This window comes from Eriocheir sinensis, chromosome 36, assembly GCF_024679095.1.
Source record: "Eriocheir sinensis breed Jianghai 21 chromosome 36, ASM2467909v1, whole genome shotgun sequence".
In the NCBI taxonomy this organism is placed as follows: domain Eukaryota; kingdom Metazoa; phylum Arthropoda; class Malacostraca; order Decapoda; family Varunidae; genus Eriocheir; species Eriocheir sinensis.
Genome location: NC_066544.1, coordinates 3,956,070 through 3,975,453, shown reverse-complemented (window position 1 = coordinate 3,975,453; position 19,384 = coordinate 3,956,070).

Here is a 19,384-nt window from a genome sequence, read left to right as displayed (position 1 = left end):
AATAATAATGATAATACCTACTATAACAACAACAACAACAAAAACAAAAAACAAAAACAAAAACAAAAACAACAACAACAACAACAACAACAACCCTGACGCTGATGGACACGCGCGCCTCAGTGTGTCAATCCGTGCCAAACAAATTCACGTCGGAAAACATTTAATTACAAACAGACTTTTTCTTTTGTCTTCCCGGGACGGAAAACACGAAAATTAATTGACGAACAGCGAACGCACCGATGAACACAGCAGTAACAATTCAAATGATGATAATAGTAATAACAATAATAATAGTAGTTTTTCTTATAATGATCTCTTCAAATCCTTCCTTCCAGATACATATAATAAGATTGATGACAGGTGACCAACCCTAACGCCTGATTTCTTAAACGTCGTCATTGTCTTCATCAACAATAATGTGGTTAATTTGTCTTTTTTGACCCGCTTTCCAGTGCGAGGTCAGTTGGTTTTGTTAATTTTTATATATATTTTTTTACGAATGAGTCTGTAATACATCGACTTAACTGAGAAAATCGAACGCTTCTAACTAACTCCGTCTCAAAAGTGGATCTAAAAAGCCAAACTATCCACATAACTTAATAAATACTAATGCTACGTTTGAAACTCTGGCGTTCGTGTCCCTTAACTCAACCCGATCCTTAACCATCCATTACCTACAAACTCATACTGTCAAATACACGGAAGGACGCATCAACCATTCCTAAATCGCACGTTTTCTTACACAATTTATTCCAATGTATTCCGCCGCACCTTAAATCACAGTTCCCTTCCCTAAACCTACACGATCCTACGCGATAGCTTCCAACACCACATATTTTTCCCTCCTCTTTACCTCGCCTCTTTAGCATAGTTATCAGGACACCATCAGCACGTGCCTTTCCCATATCCTACTCCCTCCCTCTTTACCTACCGTCTCCTCCCTTTCTCACCCTCCCTCCTTCCCTCTCTCCCTCCCTGACCCCTCTCCCCCTGCCTCCCTCTACCAATCTTTTCTCTTCGGTTCTTTTGCTTCCTTCTCTTATTTTCTCCCTGTACCCTTCCCTCCCTTTCTTATCCTTCTTTCCTCTCTCCTTACCCTTTTCTTTCCTCCGTTTCCTTCACTGTTAGTTTTCTCTCCTCTCTCTTTCTCTTCCTACATCCTCCCTTATTTTCTTTACTTCTCTTGCTTCTTCCTTTCTCAATTTCCTACACTCCTTTCCTCTCTCCTTTCCCCTTTTCTTCATTCCCTTTCCTTCAGTCTTGTAGCTTCTTTCCCTCTCTTTTTTTCTTCCTACATGTTTATCACCCCCTCTCACCTTGTATCCTTTCTCTCTCCCCAATTCCTTCCATTTTACCATATCCAACGTCCCTCTCTCCTCTCCCTCCCGCGTCTCCTTCCCTCCCCTCCCCTCCCTTCTATCCCTCTCTCCTCCTTCCCTCTCCCTCCTCCTACATCACATCCTCCTGTCTCTCTCCCCCTTCCTCCGCTTTTTCTATATATCACGCCCCTATCTCACCTCCCTCCCGTCTCTTCTTCCTTTACCTATCGTGTTTTCTATCCCTCTCTCCCTCTATAACCTTCCCTCTCTTCTATCCCTCTCTCCTCCCCTTTTTCTCCCTCTCCCTGCAACACTATCCTTCCCTTTCACCCGGCATCCTTTCACTCTATCCTGCCTCTCCTTTAACCATATCCTACGTCCTTCTCTCTCCCTCCCTTCTCTCCCTCGTCCCCTTTCTTATACTCCCTTCTATATGTCTCTCCTCTCTTCCTCTCAATCCTTCCTTTTCACCCTGCATCCTTCCTTTATCTTCCCTTCCTCTCCTTTTACCATATCGTACCTTCTTTCCTCCTCCCTCTCCTTTCTCTCTTATTCCCTCCCTTTCCCCCCACACACTCTCATTCCCTTACCTACCTTCCCTCCTTCCCTATCCTATCCTCCCTCCCTCCCTTCCTCTCTCCAACCCCCCAGGCCAGGTGTGTGCGCGAGCTCCTCTTTACCTGGGCAGTGTATGCGGCCAGCTGACTCGACCAGATTAATAAAGACACATTCTCCTTCGTCACCCTCCAGCAGCGCCCGCCCCCCGCCCCCCCGCCCCCCACGGCCCTCACCTGGACAGCCGCGGCCCCCCTCAGCCAGTCATGCCACCTGGACCACGATCACCCCACCTCACGCCCCTCTGCCTGCCCTGCCTCATGCTTTTCCTTGTTCCTTGATATGCTTCCTTCCTCTCTCTCTGTTCAGTCTCTTTATTTATTTATTTTTCTTCTCTATTGATTTATCCTGCTCCTTGTCTTTTTGGTATCGCAATTTATTTTTTTTCTTTCTTTCTTCCTTTCTTTCTCTTTCTTTCGTTCTTTCTTTCTGTCCTTCTTCCTTCCATTTTTTCTTTTCTCTCATTCTTTTGTTTGTTCGTTTATTGTTTCTACTTTGTTTTTCTCAATTATTTTTAGTTCGTTGTGTTTTTACTTTTTTATTTCTCTCTCTCTCTCTCTCTCTCTCTCTCTCTCTCTCTCTCTCTCTCTCTCTCTCTCTCTCTCTCTCTCTCTCTCTCTCTCTCTCTCTCTCTCTCTCTCTCTCTCTCTCTCTCTCTCTCTCTCTCTCTCTCTCTCTCTCTCTCTCTCTCTCTCTCTCTCTCTCTCTCTCTCTCTCTCTCTCTCTCTCTCTCTCTCTCTCTCTCTCTCTCTCTCTCTCTCTCTCTCTCTCTCTATTCTGCCTACCTCATAAATAGATTCTCACGCACTGACTAACTCACGAATTCTCTCCCTTTCTCTCTCTCCCCTTTTTCTCTACCTCCTTCCGACCGCTCCTTCCTTCCCTCCCTTTTTCACGTCCTACTGACTATTATTTCTTCACACTTTCCTTGCATTACATCTTTCTACTTTCCTCTCTCTCCCTCCCTCTCTCTCTCCCTCACGCCTACCTCTCGCCTTCCTGGCACCCCCTTTACTAATTTCCTTACGTCTCCCTCACTCCCCTTTCACCTCCCCTTCCCTGTCCTAAAACCTCTTTCTCTCCCCCCTCACACCTCCCTTCCTCACGCTATGGGTCACTCTTTTTTTATACCACTGCCATCGTTATCACTACTACCATAACCATTGTCTTTGCCTTTACTCTCCCCTTCATCCTCCTCATCACTTTCTTTTTTCCTCCATTTTCAGTCAAGGGGCACCATCACCACTACTAAAATCATCATCGTATTTTGTTTTTACTTAATCGTTTTTCTTCTTCATTTCAAAATTTACCTTTCTCTCTTTCTTTCTTTCTTTCTTTCTTTCTTAATTTATTTCTTCCTTCCTCTCCGCCTCCCCTTCTTCCTCATTCTTTACTCTCTCCTTTTTCTCTTCCTTTTCCTCTTCCCTATTCTCCTCCTCTCCAGCCTCCTCCTTTTCATCGTCATTATTCTCTCTCTCTCTCTCTCTCTCTCTCTCTCTCTCTCTCTCTCTCCGAAAAAAAAATATTGGTAGATGACTTTTTATAGGTGTGAGCCGGATGGCTTTGATGACCCGTGGCGAAGGTCACATCCCTGGGCATCTCTCTTCTCCATGTTGACCTCCCTTCTCCCTGGCCACATCCCTTCTCCTTGGCCACACCCCTTCTGGACATTGAGGTAACGTTTGACTGTGGATTCTGTCATGAAAGTGCCTCAAAGTAGACTAGGTGTGTTTCTTCCTGTTGGTTCTCCAGTGGCTCATGATGTGACTTACTGTGACTATTGTAACGGCCCTTCCTGTGGCTCTAGGACTCCAGGTGTTACTCTTGCTGTAGCTCTTTTGGAAACTATATGGCTTTTCGTGTGACAATCCGTTTTTCGTGTTCTCTTGAGCGGGTTCTTACTATGCTCTCAGCTGCGGCTGTTGGTATGTTTCTTGTTTGTTGTGGTCCTTGGTTGTCTCTAGGTATGGCTCGTGGTGTGGTTCTTGCTGGCGGTTCTTAGTGTGGCTTTTTCTTTAGGTCCTGGTGTGGATCGTGAAGTGGCATTTCCTGTGATCCATAATGTGCCTCAGGATATGGGTTTTGGTGAGCCTCAAGTAAGTGTGGTTCTCGTGTTTCTTTGGTGTGGTGTTTGTTGGGACTTCGATGGGGCTCTGGGTGTGCCTTTCCTCCATCTCTCAGTGTGGAACTTGATGTGTTATTTCCTGTGATACTTGGTGTGGCCCTTACTATAGGTTCTCGTGGTCTTTTGGTGTGGTTCTTGCTATAACTTTTGGCGGGGCCCTTGTTGTGGCTCTTCCTATGGCTCGATGTAATTTGCTTGTCTCGTGATTGCTTGATAAAGTGCGGTGGTGGTTGGCAACATTAGTTTGGGTGTTGATTGGATCTTGTGGTGTCCGGCCCCGGTGGTTTCCTGGGGCGAGGAGGTGAAGGGGAAAGGGGGAGGGGGAAGGGAGGGCAGGTAGGCCAGGTGAGCGAGGCCACCTGAGAGGTCTGTGAAGGTGCATGGAAGAGTGAATCCGTGAAGAGGTTTGGCGGTGATTTTATCTATCTTTTTCTTTTCTTTTATTCTCTCTCTCTCTCTCTCTCTCTCTCTCTCTCTCTCTCTCTCTCTCTCTCTCTCTCTCTCTCTCTCTCTCTCTCTCTCTCTCTCTCTCTTGTTAAATGAATTTCTCGTTCCATATAAACGTAAAAGAAAGGTCAGTTGGAGGTTTAGGTTATGATACGCACTGCCTCGATGCTCAACTCTGTCTCCTTAGCTCCTGAATGCCTTACCCCGAGACTACGGACCGACAGAGACACGTAAGTTACTAAGTGGCTCCAATGCTAAAAACAGTATAGCAATATCAATGATGTGCACGGTCGTTATTTCAACATGTCCACCTTCTCATAATTCTATTGGCTTATATCTTGTACTTATCCATTTTTTTTTTCGTTCTTGTTTTTGTTCTTGTTCTTGATGTGATCATTATCATTATTATTATTTCCTCTTTTTTTCCTTTTTATCTATCTGTTTATCTAATTATCTGTCTGTTTATCTATCTATCTATCTGTCTATCTATCTATCTATATTTATTTATTCTTTATCTTTTTTTCTCTTTCAACTTATTTAATTTTCTCCTATTCTTTCTTCTTCTCCTCCTCCTCCTCCTCCTCCTCCTCTTCCTCCTCCTCCTTTTCCTCCTCTTTCTCCTCCTCCTCCCCCTATTCCCCCCCTTTTGGACACCTGCAGCCTGGTCCCACGCCTCGCCACGCCACCTCCCCCGCCCACCGCCGTCACGCCCCGCGCCGTCCCCCACACGGCGGCGGCCTGCAATAATATCAACAGTGACGCAGGTGGACGGCAGCGAGGGGCGGCACGACGGGCCCATACGACGGAGGCAAAAATGGAGACTTCAGAAGAAATGTTTGCCTGCAATATTGAAGGGCGTGGATGGATGGATGAGAGGATGAAATGAGTGCTGAATGGATGGTGTTTTACAAAATTCTGGTGAGTAAAATACATCCCGGATGATAGAAAGATAACTGAAGACTTGAAAGAACTATATATATTGTTTACTTGAATAGTTGATGGATGGGTGGATGTGTGAATAGACGGTAAGTGGATGACATTTCCAAAGATTCTATTGAGTAAGATGAAGCATATACGACAGGGGGAAACAGAGACTGGAGGTTTTGGTTCGGCCGCGTGATGAGGAATGGCATGGAGGTTGGATGAATGAAGCTCATGGTGAGTGGACGGACATCCTGTTTACATTATAATTAAATCATGTAACTTAAGGAAAAATTGTCTCTTAGTAATGTAGTGGTACAGAGAAGGATAGATGAGTAGATTGGAATATAGATGAAATTAATGATAAGTGGACGGCAGGTCGATGAAAACATGATAAGTAAGCTTAAGCTGTACGATAAAGAGAGAAACAGAAGCTTCACTTAAATATCTGCCTGTGTAACACATTGAAAGAGTAAAACTGATGGTGGATGAAAGGCATCTTAAAAGATTCTATTGAATAACATTTGGCTCATACGACCAAGAAAAAAAAAATAGATGCCTTTGTGATGCTGAAGGTCATGAACGAAGAAGGGACATAATTTCGAACTTCAACAGGTACGTTAGCTCATACTATACAGAGGAAATATAAACCAGAAAAAAATACTTCGCAGCATGTATGAAATGCTTACAGGAATACGTAAATGAATGAATGGATGGGTGGATGGGTGAAAGTGATGGTGAATGAACGTATGAATGGGAAGATGTGTGAAACTGATAGTGAATGATGTATAGATGAGAAGATGTGTGAAAGTGATGGTGAATGAGTGTGTGGGGAGGTGGATTGATGAAACTGATAGTGAATGGATGTGTGGATGGGTGGATGGATGAAACTGATGGTGAATGAATGTGTGGATGGGTGGATGGATGGATGAAACTGATGGTGAATGGATGTGTGGATGGGAAGATGGATGAAACTGATGGTGAATGGATGTGTGGATGGGTGGGTGGATGAAACTGATGGTGAATGAATGTGTGGATGGGTGGATGGATGAAACTGATGGTGAATGAGTGTGTGGATGGGTGGATGGATGAAACTGATGGTGAATGAATGTGTGGATGGGTGGGTGGATGAAACTGATGGTGAATGATGGTGAATGAATGTGTGGATGGGTGGATGGATGAAACTGATGGTGAATGAATGTGTGGATGAAACTGATGGTGAATGAATGTATGGATGGGTGGATGGATGAAACTGATGGTGAATGGATGTGTGGATGGGTGGATGAAACTGATGGTGAATGAGTGTGTGGATGGGTGGATGGATGAAACTGATGGTGAATGAATGTGTGGATGGGTGGGTGGATGAAACTGATGGTGAATGAATGTGTGGATGGGTGGATGGATGAAACTGATGGTGAATGAGTGTGTGGGTGGATGGATGGATGAAACTGATGGTGAATGAATGTGTGGATGGGTGGATGGATGGATGAAACTGATGGTGAATGAATGTGTGGATGGGTGGATGGATGGATGAAACTGATGGTGAATGAATGTGTGGATGGGTGGATGGATGAAACTGATGGTGAATGAGTGTGTGGATGGGTGGATGGATGAAACTGATGGTGAATGAATGTGTGGATGGGTGGGTGGATGAAACTGATGGTGAATGAATGTATGGATGGGTGGGTGGATGAAACTGATGGTGAATGGATGTGTGGATGGGTGGATGGATGAAACTGATGGTGAATGAATGTGTGGATGGGTGGATGGATGAAACTGATGGTGAATGAATGTATGGATGGGTGGATGGATGGATGAAACTGATGGTGAATGGATGCATGGATGGGTGGGTGGATGAAACTGATGGTGAATGGATGCATGGATGGGTGGGTGGATGAAACTGATGGTGAATGAATGTGTGGATGGGTGGGTGGATGAAACTGATGGTGAATGGATGCATGGATGGGTGGGTGGATGAACCTGATGGGTGGTTGGATGAAACTGATGGTGAATGAATGTGTGGATGGGTGGGTGGATGAAACTGATGGTGAATGGATGCATGGATGGGTGGGTGGATGAAACTGATGGTGAATGAATGTGTGGATGGGTGGATGGATGAAGCTGATGGTGAATGAATGTATGGATGGGTGGGTGGATGAAACTGATGGTGAATGAATGTATGGATGGGTGGGTGGATGAAACTGATGGTGAATGGATGCATGGATGGGTGGGTGGATGAAACTGATGGTGAATGGATGCATGGATGGGTGGATGGATGAAGCTGATGGTGAATGAATGTATGGATGGGTGGACGGCTGAAAGTGATGGTGAATGAGTGTGTGGATGGGTGGGTGGATGAAACTAATGGTGAAGGGATGTATGGATGGGTGGATGAAACTGATAGTGAATGAATGTATGGACGGTAAGAAGTATGAAACTGGTGCTGAATGGGCGGACTTTCCAGGAAATATAATAAAAAGAATTAAGCCCACATGATACAAGAATAAAACAGACCGAGAAGACATATTTCCCTGCGTTATGTTCCGGAGCGTGAATGCATGAATGAATAGCAATACTAGTGAATAAAAAAATACTGCATAAGTGATATTTTCTAAGAGGTTCAAATAAATAACTAAATCCACGCATAAGAATCGAAACTCGCATTCCTTTACCAGACTTCCACGCTCAACGATAAAAAAAAAAAAAACATTAATTCCTGTCCCAGCTCGTAATGACTCTGAAAAAAGACCAAAATCACATTCCATCCCCCGTCCCTTCATTTCCCTCCCGTCCCTCCACCACCTCAAAAAAAATCACCTCCACCTCCCCACCCCATCTTGCCCGTCACATCTCCCCCCTTCCACCTCCCAACCAGCGGGTCAACACACAGAGGGGGAAGGAGGGTGACGGAAGGGGAGGAATGGGGGGAGGAGCAAGGGGAGAGGAGAGGGAGGGGAAAAAGGGGGGAGGGGTGGTTATTGTTACGTTGGCGCTCGTGGTCATCACAAAGTCCTGACCGTGTCTTCTTTGTTTACCTGAGCGCACCTGCCGCCACAGTCCCGCACCTGGAGGAGGAGGAGGAGGAGGAGGAGGAGGAGGAGGAGGTATTGATGGTGGTCGTGGTGTCTTGCCTTCTCTTCTTCCTCCTTACCTAACACTTTCTCCTCCTCCTCTTCCTCCTCCTCCTTCTCTTCCTTCTTTAATACTACGATCACTTCTACTACATCAATAACAATAACTTCTACTACTACTACTACTACTACTACAACTTCGACTACTACTACTACTCCCATCACCATTACTATCGTTGAGGCTCCTTGATATTCACCGATTTCATGTTCATTATTTATTCATTTATTTACCCTTGACTTTTCTCTCCTCCTCCTCCTCCTCCTCCTCCTCCAGGGCCCAGCAAGGTGTGTTCTGCTGACAAGGAACACCTGAGCATGAGTTTTCGAATCATGGGGTCACAAGTAAATGATGAGAAAGAGAGAGAGAGAGAGAGAGAGAGAGAGAGAGAATTTATAGAATACTGCATAATTTTCTTAATCATCTTACTGAAGAACGTAAAAGGTTGATTGTTTCTCTCTCTCTCTCTCTCTCTCTCTCTCTCTCTCTCTCTCTCTCTCTCTCTCTCTCTCTCTCTCTCTCTCTCTCTCTCTCCCTTCCCTGCATTAATTAGGCCAGGTAGGCAGGCTCAGCTCACCTGGGGGAGGGGGGGGGGGGGGCAGGGCAGAACGTGACACCCACAGTTTTCTTCTTTCCGCCTCGGCCAACTCACCTGAAACAGAGGAACAGAAAACGTGATTCGCTGCTTACAAGAAAAACAAGAAAATAAAATGTGTTACTATTACTTCTTTTAGCAGCTGTTGTAATGTTTCAGGCATTCTTTTTTATTCTTTCTATATTGGTATGAGGTCTTCCAGTCATCATCGTTTTAAATACTATTGTTATTATCGTCATTTCCATCACTACAGTCATCACTAGAATCACCATCTTCATAGTAAAAATAATAATAGTAATGGTGATAATAATAACAAGAAGAAGAGGAATAGCAATAGTAATCATAACAATACGAATAGTAATAATAACAATAGTAATAATAATAATAATAACAATCCCTTTATCTTTCCCCTTACCCACCATTACCCTTCCCCCCCCCCATAAGCCCCCTCACGCACCCCTTAACTCTCCGCGCCCTAACCCTTCCCGCCCACCCTGTCCCTTCTTGCCCTTAGGTGTTCCAGGTTCCCACGGCCCGGCAGGGGATCAATACACCCCTCCCCTCCCCTCTCTTCCCCTTTCCCTTCCCTCCCCTTTCCTCCCCTCATTCCCCTCCCCCCTGAGGAGTCATAAGAGAGAGGTGACTTGTGAGGGGACGACATGACCTCCCTCACTCACCCCTTTCTCTTCTCTCTCCCCTCTCGTTTATTCCCTTTTATCTATTGCTTCTCTTTCTCTTTATATACCTTTTTTCATTGCTACTGTCCATTTCCCTCATTTTCATTCGACGACACAACCTCCCTCATTCACCTCTTTTTCTACTCTTTCCCCTCTCGTTTATTCCCTTTTATCTATTGCTTCTCTTTCTCTTTATATTCCTTTTTCATTGCTTCCTTCCATTCCCCTCATTTTCATTGTCTTGTTTTTTTCCGTCTCATCGTCTCCCATCTGATTATAGCCTTTTAGCAATGTTCACTTTTCCCTCATTCTTATTCTCTTTCTCTTGTTATTCCTTTCTCATTGTCTCCTGCCCTATAGTAGTCTTTTAACAATAGTCTTTTCCCCTCTTGTCCATTCTCTTCATCCTTCCTTTTTCCCACTCTTTTGATTCCTCTTTTATCGTCTCCTGCCATACTATAATCTTTTGGCAACTTTCTTTTCCCAATCTTATTCATTCTCTTCATCCCTTCATTTTCTTTAATTCCCTTTTCATTGCCCCCTATCATATATTTCCCATTTTAGTAACGTTCATTTTCTTCTCTTCTTCATTCTCTTCATCCCTTTCTTCTCTTTTTTTTTCTTTTCATTCCCTTTTCACCGACTCCTACTATATTTCACCCATTTAGTGTAGTGCTCTTTTTCCTCTTTTGTTCATTCCCTTTTTCCCTTCGCTCTCTGCCTCTTTTCATTCCATTCCATCGTCTCCTATCACATACTACTCTTTTACCAATGTACTTTTCCCCTCTAACCAATTCTTTTCATTTATTTTTTCTCTATCTCTGTTATTCCCTGCTCTCTATTTTCTAACATTTACTACCCTTTAAGCAGCGTTCTAAGAGTATATACTCATTTACTATACGATATCATGCCAAAAAAAATCATTAGGGTACAATATCTTCTTTCACCTTCCTTTCCCATTCCTCAATTCCACGCACCATGTCAACCCAAGCGACCTATCCACCTACCAACTTTCCAATGACATCGTTACTTCACTGTTCTATTTTCTTTTTCATCTTTTCCTTCACCCACATTTTCCTTTTCCCATCCTCCTCCTCCTCCTCCTCTTCCTCTCTTCGTGGGTGTAAGAGGCATCGGAGTTCTTGTTTTAATTATCTTTGTTTGGTCGCTGCGGCGTGTGATCGAAGGATTTGAGTCTCCCATTATTCCATTAGACGAGTGTCCTCTCCCTTTAGAAGACGGGGAAGAGGCGTGGGAGGGAGCAAGGGAGAGAAAGGGAGGGAGGGAGCGAGGGAGAGAAAAAGAGGGAGGGAGCGAGGGAGAGACAGGGAGGGAGAGCAAGAGAGAAGGGTAAGAGAGGATATAGAAAAGATACAGAGGCAGAAATGGGAGGAAGGAAATGCATGAAGTTAAGGAGACGAAATGGGAAAAAAACTGATAAACGAAAGAAAGGAAAAAAGCGAGGAAGTTTGTAAGGGGACAGAGAGCAAAGGATGAAAGCAGAAGAGAAAGACATGGTTAAAGTAAGTGGACAGTATAGATAAAGGGAGCAGTAATTGATAACCGTACAGGAGATGAAGGGGAAAGGGTGGAGGGAGGCAAGAGAGAGAAGCTGTTGGTTAAGCGAGAGATAGCGTACCAAGGAGTCAGATCAAACACACACACACACACACACACACACACACACACACACACACACACACACACACACACACTATTAGCTCATTCACAACCATGTTATAAACAGATTAGATTATTGCAACTCTCTATACTATGGTGTGCCTGACTATCTATTAAGAAAACCGCAACTAGTCATGAATCGGGCGGCTAGATTGATAAAAGGACTCTCACGCCGGGGCAGGATCACTCCTGCTCTTATAGACTTATACTGGTTACCGATAAAAGCAAGAATAGTGTTTAAGAGATGTGTTATGGTGTATCAATCTCTGAAATCGGGAAGGCCTAGATACATTAGGGAGTTGCTCAGTGATTTTTATGTCGATGCCAATGTGACCTTGCGACATAGTACAGAAGAGTACAGACTTGCAGAGCCTAGGTTTAATACTGAATCTGGACGTAGGGCGTTGAGCAGAAATGCCCCCCGCCTATATAATATGCTACCACTTAGTGTCAAGCAAACGGATAATGTTGACATATTCAAGAAAAAATTGAAGACTTTTCTGTTCGGTCAGTGCTATGATCTGGAAAGTAAGACTGTGAGAGAGCCCTACAGATGTTGAAAGGAAGATTGAGGGTGGGAGTATGGAGCGTCTACAAAGATGGAATACTCCCATGAAGGACTACAATCAAGTAAATCAAGTAAAGTGTGTGCGTGCGTGCGTGCGTGCGTGCGTGCGTGCGTGCGTGCGTGCGTGCGTGCGTGCGTGCGTGTGTGTGTGTGTGTGTGTGTGTGTGTGTGTGTGTGTGTGTGTGTGTGTGTGTGTGTGTGTGTGTGTGTGTGTGTGTGTGTGTGTGTGTGTGTGTGTGTGTGTGTGTGTGTGTGTGTGTGTCCTTCCCCTTTCCCTTTAATTTATCCGTCTTCCCCTTAAATCACATCCTTGTCACATTATTTTCCATTAACCTTTTCCCTCATAAATCTTCCTGTACAAAGAAGTCAGTCCTATTATTGTCCCTAAAAGTTGAGGTTTTCTTGTATTTTTTTTTTGTGTAATATTGCGTGTTCAAAATTATAATACAAACGGAATCAAAACTTTCTTACCTATACATATATTCATAATCGAAAACACTCCATTCATTTATTTGTTAACGTATCTACAGATAAGTCAAACTTTCGTATCTAAGCCTCTAACACACTTATTTATTTAATTATCCATATTCTCCGTGTTTCTTGTAACCTATACCAAAACTAAACATGCCTTTATTATTAGCATTCATCTAACTAAATTTAAACTTCCTACACATTCATCAACTACATTTGCCATTATTCTTCATGATTCTTGTCCCTATACCAAAACTATATATTCCCTTATCCTAGTCATCCATCTAACTAAATATAAAATTGTATCCCATTCATCACATCCAATAACCACATCCTCCGTGTTTCTCGTCTCTATACCAAAAATATCTATTCTCGTGTCCTAATCATTGATCTAACTAAATCATCAATCCATATGTCCTCCCACGCTCGCCAAAAACATGTTTCATTCACCTAATCATGTTTCCTCATCAGCGTGTGTTTGTCTGTGTGTGTATCTGCCTCAGCACACACACAAACAGACACACACGACGGCAACATATGGAACAAAATAATGAAGATCCCACTTGAGCAGGTCACTTACATTACCCTTCTAGTCCTCGTCCTCCTCCTCCTCCTCGTCCTCCTCCTCCTACCCCCCATCCCCTCCTCCTCTTTTACACAAACAGACACTCACACACACTCTCCCTCTTCACCTCCCTCCCTCTCTCCATTATCTCTCCAGTATCTCTCCAATCATAACTCTGAGTTCTCTCCAGTCCCTTCACGGCTCGAGGAGGGAATTGTCTCCCAAAAACACACCAATTCGCCCGTAAAACTCCCTTTGGCGGCGCTAATGACCGACCGGCTGTTAGTGTGTCTCTAACGAGCATATGTCCAACCGAGCCGCCATTAGTTAGTTGGAGGAGCAGGGGAGGAGGAGGAGGAGGAGGAGGAGGAAGAGGAGGAGGAGAAGCAGAAAGAAGAACAGAGAGAAGGAGAGGGAGGATTAGAGAAAGGCGGAGGAGGAGAAAGAAGAGAAGAAAACGAAGAGCAAGGAAGATAAAGAAATGTAAGATGAGAGATGAGGAGATGGAAGAACAGAGACAAGAGGAGGAGGAGGAAGAGGAGGAGGGGGAGGAGAAGGGCGAAGAGGAGCAGAGACGAGGAGGAAGAGGAGAAGAAAAAGAGGCTGTTCAGTGGGATGTTAATGGGTTCTGTTCCATTATTGTGCAGAGGGGACTCGTGGTGAAGGGGTGTAGGGGTAAACTAGAGGGGGAGGAGAGGGGAAGGGGGGAGGGGAGGGGGGAGCAGAAGGGTGTATGGACGCTGGTAATGTCTCCATGTGTCTAACAGTCCTCTCTTTGGCCTGATATCTCCCCCTCTCAGCACCTCCCCATCCCCCATCCCCACCTCCCTGCCCCTCCTCCTCCTCCTCCCTGACTCTCATTCATCCTCTTATTGTACTCTTGTTTTTCTTTCTCTCTCTCTCTCTCTCTCTCTCTCTCTCTCTCTCTCTCTCTCTCTCTCTCTCCCCATCTATCTATCTATCTATCTATGTATATATGTACACACACACACATATATATACATATATACATATATATATATATATATATATATATATATATATATATATATATATATATATATATATATATATTTTTTTTTTTTTTTTTTTTTTAATTATTGCCCTATTGCACCGGCAGGTTTCTTCCCGGTGGGTCCTGATGGTCGGCCCAGACCGTTCTGGCGCAGGCGAGTGTTTATAGTGGCGCCATCTTGCACTGGCTCATGCTGCCCTCCCGGAGCTCATCTTTAATCCTAGAATCTAGAGTCCGGGTTGATAGGTGGTCTTCTGGACAGCATGTGGGTAGTTTTAAGCCACTCAGCGGCGGCTGAAAAATCCCAGCTTGGTGGCACCGGTCGGGGATTGAGCTCGCGTCCTCCTGAACGCGGGGCCGTCTTGCTATCTGTTCAGCCACCGCCTACCCCAAATATATATATATATATATATATATATATATATATATATATATATATATATATATATATATATATATATATATATATATATATATATATGCCAATCAGTGTATCTATCTCTATCTATCTATCTGTTTATCTTGATTAACAGCAGTAAACACAAGCAAGATGGGCTGCGTGAACTGACAAGATGAAATATTCTTTTTCTATTCTATTTAAACATCAAGAAAAAAACAGACCGAAGACTCACATCTCTAATAAAATAATTAAAAAAGGAACGATAAGTAGGACCCCAACACGCTATTTTTAAAAGGGACATCATGCAAGATTTCGAAACACATAAAAAACGAGCGAAACGAAAATACAAGACAAAGATCAATTCATTTCCGGAAGCGTTAAGAAACCGGCCAATGGGAGGTTCGCGGAAGCCAACACCACACGGCCGATGCCAACGCAATCAGTAGCGACGTAACACCTTTCCCTTCCGTTCCACCCCGACGAGCTGCGACGGCTGGGCTCAAGAGAAGCGACAAAGGCCGTGATGTGCTGGCCGATATGCTAAGTGAAGGGAGGAGGAGAGAGAGAGAGAGAGTGAGAGAGAGAGAGAGAGAGAGAGAGAGAGAGAGAGAGAGAGAGAGAGAGAGAGAGAGAGAGAGAGAGAGAGAGAGAGAGAGAGAGAGAGAGAGAGAGAGAGAGAGAGAGAGAGAGAGAGAGAGAGAGAGAGAGAGAGAGAGAGAGAGAGAGAGAGAGAGAGAGAGAGAGAGAGAGAGAGAGAGAGAGAGAGAGAGAGAGAGAGAGAGAGAGAGAGAGAGAGAGAGAGAGAGAGAGAGAGAGAGAGAGAGAGAGAGAGAGAGAGAGAGAGAGAGAGAGAGAGAGAGAGAAAAAACACCAGTACGGAAGTAAGGTCTTGAAAGCAATACGAGAGAGTTGGAAACCGTACAAAATTGACTCATCCATTTCTTGAACTCTCCGCCGCTGCCTCCCTGACATCACCTGGCGCCACTTCGGTCCACAGCGAAATTATCGCAATGCTTAGAAAGGTTTGGCGTGAGCAGGTGTGTGTATGTGTACGTAGCTTGACAGACACGTGCTGCCTTTGTGTGTGTGTGTGTGTGTGTGTGTGTGTGTGTGTGTGTGTGTGTGTGTGAATAAGTGTGTGTGTGTGTGTGTGTGTGTGTGTGTGTGTGTGTGTGTGTGTGTGTTTACGGTAGGCCTGCTGTTGATGAAGCGTGTGAATGTTCTACGTAACCAACACACTTAAGGAAAGAGTTCGAATATATTGACACTTTCACGATTTTTTTTTTTTTTGGATGACCAGCAAGACTAATCTAGAAAAAAAAAATAAATACCAAGATTGACAGGTGTGCAAAGAGGTAAATATACATACAAAGGCGGATATAGATAGGCGGACAGATTACAATTATTTCTTTCTCTTCTCCATCACGACTCTTTTTATCACGGTTCTTTTTTTACCCTTCACTCACACCCGCTCCTCCATGACACAAGAAGGCAACCCTCCGTTCCTCCCCCTCCCCTTCCCTTCCCTCCATTCCGTCCGCCTTCCCTCCCTCTCTTTTTTCCTCCATTGCCACCTGCCTCTCTCTCTTGGTTCTGGCGCAGACTGTGACCAAACACCTCCCACCCTCGCTCATTCCCTCCCTCCCTTTCTCCCTCCCTCGCTAATCTCCCCCCCGTCCATCCCTCGCCTTGCTAACTGCGTGTAAACTTAGTGGCTGCTTCCTGCTCACCGTATTTAGTGCGTTTCGGTTATAAAAATTAATGGAAGGGATCACGAGAATGTTGGGTTAGGGATAACAGAAAGAGGGCGAAGACAGGAGGACGGAAATGCATAGAACTGAAATGGGGATAATAATTTGACTATGAAGGTAAAAGAAGAGACACAGAGACAGGACAAAAAAAGGAAGAAAACCGGAGACAAAGACACTGGTGCGGTGAAATGGAACAAGCCGGAATTAGTCCATAAGTTAACAGAAACGAAAATGACGTGAGAAATAAAAAAAATCAACCATATTGTTTCTTTGCACGTGGAAGATTAAGTCAAAGTCTGGATCTAAGAGCATAAAGGGAAGGCAGATGAAGCCGGAATAATGAATAAAGAACAGGAGAAACAGCAGGACAAACCTGAGGCTATAAAGAGGAGGAATACAACACATAGCTCCTTCTCTCTCTCTCTCTCTCTCTCCACTTCTCACAACCCTGTCTGACAAAATTCTGATTATTTTTTTGTCCGTCCAGTCATTCTCAGCAACACATGAATTCTTTTCTTATTACTTCCTAAAATTCAAAATTCACTTATATTATTATTTTGTCCATGTATTATTATTACTATCTTTACCATCATTTTCATTATTATAACTTCTTACTCCTATTGTTGATCTTATTACCTCCGCCAACGAGGTTAGAAGGAGGTTATATTTTCGGTCCGGTCGGTATGTTTATTTATTTGTTTGTTTGTTTGTTTGTTCGTGAGCAGTCTCCTGTGCACAATTTTGCAGATATCTCAACCATTTTTTCAGGGAATCCTCGTGTCCATCCAGAATAGAGCACATTAAATTTTTGATGTCAAAGGTCAAGGACAAGGACGCACAAAACGTCAGATTGGCCATAACTTCGGTTTTCGTCATCGTAGGGACTTCAGACTTGGTTCATATTTTAGCTCATGGAAAGACGCACCTTGCATGGCCATGGCCTTGGCCTTGACCTTGACCTTTGACCTTGACCTCGAAAAGTTTTCCCAAGGTCAAGGTTTCCCAAAAATAGAATTTCATAAAATTTCGAATCAAATGATGCACCTTGCATGGCCTTGGCCTTGGCCTTGACCTTGACCTCGAAAAGTTCGCCCAAGGTCAAAGTTTCCAAAAAAATAGAAATTCATCAAATTTCGAAACAAATGCTTCCATATGATCCATAGGATTACAGTTGATGCCCATACCAATTTTCAGGACGATCTTTGGCGGAGGTGTGCACTCTCCGAGTGCTATGCGTCTAGTTATTATAAATGTTAATATTATCTGTATTACTATTATTATTTGTATTATAACTCATATTCTTATTTTTATTTTCATTCATATGATTGCTGTCATCATCAGCATCACTACAGTGATTATTTGTGTTAATGTTATCGGGATAATGATGATAATGTAATCACAATAATAATGATGGTGATGATGATAATGATACCATTAATGATAATAATGTTCCTACTACAGGATCCTTTTTCATGAGTTTTCTCTGTTCGTGTTCGTCTCCTCTGTGTTTGTGCGTGCAAAAGAGAGAGAGAGAGAGGAGTCCTGTGTGTGTGTGGGGGGCAGCAGGCGTCAAGGGGACCAAGGTGTGTTATCTCTGGGAGGCAAGAAAAACACCTGGATTTACCTACACTCACTCTCGCCTCTCTCTCTCTCTCTCTCTCTCTCTCTCTCTCTCTCTCTCTCTCTCTCTCTCTCTCTCTCTCTCTCTCTCTCTTTTGCCAACACGCCCCTATCGCTCTTTCCGGATTTTTTTCAAGTTCCTTCTCCCTTTTTTGGTCTCTATTTCTTTTTCTTTTTTCCCTCCTCGCCACGGGCCCGACGCTTTCTCATTTATGGTTGAAATATTTCGCAGTCTGTTGCGAGTCCTCTCTGTTTTGCCGTTGCGTTTGGTCCCACGTTCTTTTCCGTTTCGTGAAAATATTTGGGAGGGTTTCAAAACAGCCACGAGTGTTATTTCGGCGATATTTTCCTCGCGCTCTAGGGAGGGAAGGGGTAGGAGCGGGAGGGAGGAAAGGACAGGAGGAAAAGGAGGAGGAAGAGGAGGACGGGAGGGAGGGAGAGAGAGGTGGTAAGAAGAGACACGGGAGCGAGAAGTGGACCGAGATTTACCATTTTTTCTTTTGCTCTCACTAATTTTCACCCAAGTGCTCATCCATTACTTTTCAGGGCTTTTCTTTTATTTGCTCTCACTAATCTCCACTCAAGTGCTCATCCATTTATATTTTTTTTCTTTTTTTCCTAATAATTTTCACGAGTGCTTATCCATTGCTTCTTTGGGCTTCTTGTTTCTTTTGTTCTTACTAATTTTCACGAGTGCTTATCCATTGCTTCTTAGGGCTTCTTGTTTCTTTTGCTCCTACTAATTTTCTTTCAAGTGCTCATCTATAACTTCTCAGTGCTTCCTTTTTCTATTGCTTCCACTAATTTTCACTCGTATTCATTCATTATATGCTTCTCAGAGCTTTGAACTTGCTTTGTTGGGCAGTATCTTGACTCCCCTCTAGACTCCTTCAAGTTAAGATCCCAGCGAACTTTCAGGAGGCGCCCACCACATGAACATTTTTTTTTTCGGGGGGTGCTTCCTGTAGCGTCGGTAGATTTTGATAGCCCTCTTGGACAACCTCAGCCCGCCCTTGCTTGGCCTATGCTGCCCCCGGTGCTCCTTTTGACCAAAGTCGCTGAAGTTACGGCTGATTGAAGATATGGGCAGCATGTGGGTAATCTTCCGCCACTCGGCGATAGTTGAAAATTGTCAACGTTCATCGGTGGAACTCGAACCTAGGTCCCCGGGCTCACCACGCCCACACAGTGACCACTCGGCCACCGCCGTTTGTTTTTAGGCCTCCATCTATGGTGTAGGACCCGAAGGTGTAGATACGGCAAGAGCATTACCTCGACTCCTCTTTACTCATCTCTCTCTTCTAAAGGACCTGACTGACGTAAGGGAGGGAAGACACGCAAATGGAATCACTTGGATTCCCATTTCGGACTCCTTCTCCCATTAAGGACCCAAGGCGGCTCCACCACCGCGCGCCGTGACGTAACAGATTCGCCTCCTGTGTGAGCCGCGACAAGCAAGGCAGAGTCACGGGTCACGGACGGG